This window comes from Harmonia axyridis, chromosome X (genome assembly GCF_914767665.1).
Source record: "Harmonia axyridis chromosome X, icHarAxyr1.1, whole genome shotgun sequence".
Taxonomy (NCBI): domain Eukaryota; kingdom Metazoa; phylum Arthropoda; class Insecta; order Coleoptera; family Coccinellidae; genus Harmonia; species Harmonia axyridis.
The window spans coordinates 36,032,449-36,039,948 of NC_059508.1; the positions used below are offsets into that span (position 1 = coordinate 36,032,449).

The 7,500-nt window shown below is 41.5% G+C and overlaps 1 non-coding gene across 1 annotated transcript; it reads left to right on the forward strand.

The window, feature by feature from the left end:
- Positions 1 to 2,830: 2,830 nt before the first annotated feature.
- Positions 2,831 to 2,949, forward strand: LOC123688343. Its single transcript, XR_006749871.1, has one exon. It is a non-coding gene; the product is annotated as a 5S ribosomal RNA (ribosomal RNA).
- The last annotated feature ends 4,551 nt before the right edge of the window (positions 2,950 to 7,500 follow it).

Sequence of the window (7,500 nt, forward strand, 5' to 3'; positions counted from 1 at the left end):
CGATGCATGTCGTTAACACCTAGTCCGCCTCGTCCGATCGATCGAGGCCGTTTCGACCGTTCGCCGCGCCTACTAGAGCTGATTTCTTCGGACTCCGATCAGAAAATCCGCCGATGCATGTCGTTAACACCTAGTCCGCCTCGTCCGATCGATCTAGGCCGTCTCGAACCACCCATCGCGCATCGAAAGTCGCATCTCTCGAACTCCGATCCGGAAATCGGCCGATGCATCACGTTAACTATTTCTTATATATCTAATATAATATACATGGAGACGGTAAGAATTCTTTTAATCGAAGATATACATATACTTCTCATCAATATCCAAAAGCTTATCGAAAAATAAATTACTCAACTTTTACGTGAAGAATCGTTCACCCAAACCTTATCCCCTATATATGTCAGGAGAACCCAAGGTTCCCCTCCAGACACGATTTAGCAAACTTTTCCCGATCGATCCGACCCACCGAGGCCGTCTCGACCGTCCGCTGCGCCTACTAGGGCCGATTTCTTCGGACTCCGATCAGAAAATATACCGATGCATGTCGTTAACACCTAGTCCGCCTCGTCCGATCTATCTAAACAGTCTCGACGCACCCAACACTCTTTCAAAGTCGGATTACTCGGACTCAATCTGAAAATGGACCGATGCATGACGTCAACACTTAGCCCGCCTCGTCTGATCTATCTAAGCCATCTCGACCCACCCAACACGCCTTCCAAGTCGGATCACTCGGACTTCGATCTGAAAATCTCCGGACTCATTTTTATGAATATCCCCAGTCAGTAAGAACGTTATTTCGCCAATATATACCAACAATAAACCATATTCCAATAGCTGAACCAAAAATATAATTCCCGATCCAAACGTTCTGCATCGCCCAACGCGACCACCTTCCCTATATATGTCAGGAGAGCACAGGGTTCCCCTCCAGACAACACTTACGCTCTATCCCCGACTCTCGGTCGATCGATAGGCCAGGTCAGCGGTGTCTGTTTCGGCCGAAGCTCGGACTTTGGTCAAAATGTTCCGATACAAAATTTGAACCAAGATAGATACAGATATGATTCCTTCTTAAATATACGTTGATTATCGAACAGAATATGGTAAATATTTTGCGATGACCGAGGATTTCATGAATTTTTTTTTTTTTTCGAAAAAATTTTCTATTATCGGAATTTCCTCAAATTTCATTTGGTTGCCTCCTAATGCTTATTAAAAATGATAACCAACAATCAGAATCATTATTTATCATTTATTTCAATTTTTATAATGAAAAACGTTCACGTCCTTTCGCGCCTCTCGATCGTCGTTTACGTGATGCATCGGTCAGCCCTAGTTTACGTGGTGCATCGGTAAGATCGAGTTCACGTTCTGCATCGGTCTGCCCGAGTTTACGTGGTGCATCGGTAAGATCGAGATTACGTGGTGCATCGGTAAGATCGAGTTCACGTTCTGCATCGGTCTGCCTGAGTTTACGTGGTGCATCGGTATGATCGAGTTTACGTTCTGCATCGGTGTGATCTAGTTTACGTTGTGCATCGGTAAGATCGAGATTACGTGAAGCATCGGTATGATCGAGTTTACGTTCTGCATCGGTCTGGACTCTGAGATATATTTTCGACGTGAAAATGTTCCGATACAACTTTTGAACCAGGATAGTTAGAGAGATGATTTTTTCTGGGATGTACGTTGATTGGGGAATGGATTGTGGAAAATAACTTGCCATGACCGAGGTGTTCTCGAATTTTTTTTTTTTTTCGAAAAATATTTTCTGATTTTGGATTTCACTCAAATTTGATTTCGTTGCCTTCTAATGTGTTCTAAAAGAGTAAATCAGTAATCAGAATCGAAAAATATTTTTCGGATTTTTTTTTTTTTGAAAAAAAATTTTCTGATTTTGGAATTTCCTCAAATTTGATTTGGTTGCCTTCTAATGTGTTTTTAAAGCGTAAATCAGTAATCAGAATCAATATTCATTGTCGACTTTAATTTTTATAAGGAAAAATGTTCACGTCCTTAAACGCCTCCCCATCATTAGCCCGAGTCCAAGTCGATGTCAGTCCCGAGCGGACGGTGTCAGATACTACCTATCGCCCCGGTCTGGACTTGGCGAGGTATTTCGACGTGAAATGTTCCGATACAACTTTTGAACCAGGATAGTTAGAGAGATGATTTCTTCTATGTTGTACGTTGATTGTGGAATGGATTGTGGGAAATAACTTGCCATGACCCAGGTGTTCTTGAATTTTTTTTTTTTTCGAAAAAAATTTTCTGATCTTGAAATTTCCTCAAATCTGATTGCGTTGCCTTCTAATGTGTACTAAAAGAGTAAATCAGTAATCAGAATCAATATTCATTGTCGACTTTAATTTTTATAAGGAAAAATGTTCACGTCCTTAAACGCCTCTCCATCGTTACCCCGACTCCAAGACGATGTTAGACCGGAGCGGACGGTGTCAAATGCGACCGATCTCCCCGGTCTGGACTTAGCGAGATATTCCGACGTGAAATGTTCCGATACAAAAATTTAACTGTGATAGTTAGAGAGATGGTTCCTTTTGTGATGTACGTTGATTGTGTAATAGAATATGGAAATAAACTTGAGATGACCGAGGTCTTCTGGGATTTTTTTTTTTTTTCGAAAAATATTTTTCGATTTCGGAAATCCCTCAAATTTCATTGAGATATGTCCTAATGTGTTCTTAAAACTTAAATCAACAATCAGAATTAATATCCAAAAGTTATTTCATTTTTTATAAGGAAAAACGTTCACGTCCTTTCCGCTCCCAAAAAGTGAGATATCATAGAAAATATCGCTATATTTGTTGTTTACGGCCATACCACGCTGAAATTGCCAGTTCTCGTCAGAACACTGAAGCCAAGCAGCGTCGGGCGCGGTTAGTACTTGGATGGGTGACCGCTTGGGAACACCGCGTGCTGTAAGCTTTTTTTTTACGTTCTGCATCGGTCTGCCGAGATAACGTGGTGCATCGGTATGATCGAGTTTACGTTCTGCATCGGTAAGATCGAGATTACGTGATGCATCGGTAAGATTGAGATTACGTGGTGCATCGGTAAGATCGAGTTTACGTGGTGCATCGGTAAGATCCAATTCACGTTCTGCATCGGTAAGATCCAGTTCACGTGGTGCATCGGTAAGATCGAGATTACGTGGTGCATCGGTAAGATCGAGTTTACGTGGTGCATCGGTAAGATCCAATTCACGTTCTGCATCGGTAAGATCCAGTTCACGTGGTGCATCGGTAAGATTGAGATTACGTGGTGCATCGGTAAGATCGAGTTTACGTGGTGCATCGGTAAGATCCAATTCACGTTCTGCATCGGTAAGATCCAGTTCACGTGGTGCATCGGTAAGATTGAGATTACGTGGTGCATCGGTAAGATCGAGTTTACGTGGTGCATCGGTAAGATCCAATTCACGTTCTGCATCGGTAAGATCCAGTTCACGTGGTGCATCGGTAAGATCGAGATTACGTGGTGCATCGGTAAGATCGAGTTTACGTGGTGCATCGGTAAGATCCAATTCACGTTCTGCATCGGTAAGATCCAGTTCACGTGGTGCATCGGTAAGATTGAGATTACGTGGTGCATCGGTAAGATCCAGTTCACGTGGTGCATCGGTAAGATGGAGATTACGTGGTGCATCGGTAAGATCGAGATTACGTGGTGCATCGGTAAGATCTACTTTACGTTCTGCATCGGTCTGCCCTTGTTTACGTGGTGCATCGGTAAGATCGAGATTACGTGAAGCATCGGTATGATCGAGTTTACGTTCTGCATTGGTCTGCCCGATATTACGTGGTGCATCGGTCTGCCCTAGTTTACGTGGTGCATCGGTTTGGACTTAGAGATATATTTTCGACGTGAAAATGTTCCGATACAACTTTTGAACCAGGATAGTTAGAGAGATGATTTTTTCTGGGATGTACGTGGATCGGGGAATGGATTGTGGGAAATAACTTGCCATGACCGAGGTGTCCTCGAATTTTTTTTTTTTTCGAAAAAAATTTTCTGATTGTGGAATTTTCTCAAATTTGATTTGGTTGCCTCCTAATGTGTTCTAAAAGAGTAAATCAGTAATCGGAATCGAAAAATATTTTTCGGATTTTTTTTTTTTTCGAAAAAAATTTTCTGATCGTGGAATTTCCTCAAATTCGATTTGGTTGCCTTCTAATGTGTTTTTAAAGCGTAAATCAGTAATCAGAATCAATATTCATTGTCGACTTTAATTTTTATAAGGAAAAATGTTCACGTCCTTAAACGCCTCCCCATCATCAGCCCGAGTCCAAGTCGATGTCAGTCCCGAGCGGACGGTGTCAGATACTACCTATCGCCGAGGTCTGGACTTGGCGAGATATTACGACGTGAAATGTTCCGATACAACTTTTGAACCAGGATAGTTAGAGAGATGATTTCTTCTATGTTGTACGTTGATTGTGGAATGAAATACGGAAAATAACTCGCCATGACCGAGGTGATTACGATTTTTTTTTTTTTTCGAAAAAAATTTTCTGATTGTGGAATTTTCTCAAATTTGATTTGGTTGCCTCCTTATATGTTCTAGTAGCGATAATCAACAATCAGAATCAAAATCCATGGTCGGGTTTGATTTTTATAAGGAAAAATGTTCACGTCCTTTTTTACAACCCCGACTCATTGACGATGTTAGAACCGAGCCGGCGGTGTCAGATACGACCGATCGCCCCGGTCCCGATCGTCATTTACGTTGTGCATCGGTCTGCCCGAGATTACGTGGTGCATCGGTATGATCGAGTTTACGTGGTGCATCGGTAAGATCCAATTCACGTTCTGCATCGGTAAGATCCAATTCACGTTCTGCATCGGTAAGATCCAGTTCACGTGGTGCATCGGTAAGATGGAGATTACGTGGTGCATCGGTAAGATCGAGATTACGTGGTGCATCGGTAAGATCTACTTTACGTTCTGCATCGGTCTGCCCTTGTTTACGTGGTGCATCGGTAAGATCGAGATTACGTGAAGCATCGGTATGATCGAGTTTACGTTCTGCATCGGTCTGCCCGATATTACGTGGTGCATCGGTCTGCCCTAGTTTACGTGGTGCATCGGTTTGGACTTAGAGATATATTTTCGACGTGAAAATGTTCCGATACAACTTTTGAACCAGGATAGTTAGAGAGATGATTTTTTCTGGGATGTACGTGGATCGGGGAATGGATTGTGGGAAATAACTTGCCATGACCGAGGTGTCCTCGAATTTTTTTTTTTTTCGAAAAAAATTTTCTGATTGTGGAATTTTCTCAAATTTGATTTGGTTGCCTCCTAATGTGTTCTAAAAGAGTAAATCAGTAATCGGAATCGAAAAATATTTTTCGGATTTTTTTTTTTTTCGAAAAAAATTTTCTGATCGTGGAATTTCCTCAAATTCGATTTGGTTGCCTTCTAATGTGTTTTTAAAGCGTAAATCAGTAATCAGAATCAATATTCATTGTCGACTTTAATTTTTATAAGGAAAAATGTTCACGTCCTTAAACGCCTCCCCATCATCAGCCCGAGTCCAAGTCGATGTCAGTCCCGAGCGGACGGTGTCAGATACTACCTATCGCCGAGGTCTGGACTTGGCGAGATATTACGACGTGAAATGTTCCGATACAACTTTTGAACCAGGATAGTTAGAGAGATGATTTCTTCTATGTTGTACGTTGATTGTGGAATGAAATACGGAAAATAACTCGCCATGACCGAGGTGATTACGATTTTTTTTTTTTTTCGAAAAAAATTTTCTGATCGTGGAATTTTCTCAAATTTGATTTGGTTGCCTCCTTATATGTTCTAGTAGCGATAATCAACAATCAGAATCAAAATCCATGGTCGGGTTTGATTTTTATAAGGAAAAATGTTCACGTCCTTTTTTACAACCCCGACTCATTGACGATGTTAGAACCGAGCCGGCGGTGTCAGATACGACCGATCGCCCCGGTCCCGATCGTCATTTACGTTGTGCATCGGTCTGCCCGAGATTACGTGGTGCATCGGTATGATCGAGTTTACGTGGTGCATCGGTAAGATCCAATTCACGTTCTGCATCGGTAAGATCCAATTCACGTTCTGCATCGGTAAGATCCAGTTCACGTGGTGCATCGGTAAGATGGAGATTACGTGGTGCATCGGTAAGATCGAGATTACGTGGTGCATCGGTAAGATCTACTTTACGTTCTGCATCGGTCTGCCCTTGTTTACGTGGTGCATCGGTAAGATCGAGATTACGTGAAGCATCGGTATGATCGAGTTTACGTTCTGCATCGGTCTGCCCGATATTACGTGGTGCATCGGTCTGCCCTAGTTTACGTGGTGCATCGGTTTGGACTTAGAGATATATTTTCGACGTGAAAATGTTCCGATACAACTTTTGAACCAGGATAGTTAGAGAGATGATTTTTTCTGGGATGTACGTGGATCGGGGAATGGATTGTGGGAAATAACTTGCCATGACCGAGGTGTCCTCGAATTTTTTTTTTTTTCGAAAAAAATTTTCTGATTGTGGAATTTTCTCAAATTTGATTTGGTTGCCTCCTAATGTGTTCTAAAAGAGTAAATCAGTAATCGGAATCGAAAAATATTTTTCGGATTTTTTTTTTTTTCGAAAAAAATTTTCTGATCGTGGAATTTCCTCAAATTCGATTTGGTTGCCTTCTAATGTGTTTTTAAAGCGTAAATCAGTAATCAGAATCAATATTCATTGTCGACTTTAATTTTTATAAGGAAAAATGTTCACGTCCTTAAACGCCTCCCCATCATCAGCCCGAGTCCAAGTCGATGTCAGTCCCGAGCGGACGGTGTCAGATACTACCTATCGCCGAGGTCTGGACTTGGCGAGATATTACGACGTGAAATGTTCCGATACAACTTTTGAACCAGGATAGTTAGAGAGATGATTTCTTCTATGTTGTACGTTGATTGTGGAATGAAATACGGAAAATAACTCGCCATGACCGAGGTGATTACGATTTTTTTTTTTTTTCGAAAAAAATTTTCTGATCGTGGAATTTTCTCAAATTTGATTTGGTTGCCTCCTTATATGTTCTAGTAGCGATAATCAACAATCAGAATCAAAATCCATGGTCGGGTTTGATTTTTATAAGGAATAATGTTCACGTCCTTTTTTACAACCCCGACTCATTGACGATGTTAGAACCGAGCCGGCGGTGTCAGATACGACCGATCGCCCCGGTCCCGATCGTCATTTACGTTGTGCATCGGTCTGCCCGAGATTACGTGGTGCATCGGTCTGGACTTAGAGATATATTTTCGACGTGAAAATGTTCCGATACAACTTTTGAACTAGGATAGTTAGAGAGATGATTTTTTCTGGGATGTACGTTGATTGGGGAATGGATTGTGGGAAATAACTTGCCATGACCGAGGTGTTCTCGAATTTTTTTTTTTTTTTCGAAAAAAATTTTCTGATTGTGGAATTTTCTCAAATTTGATTTGGTT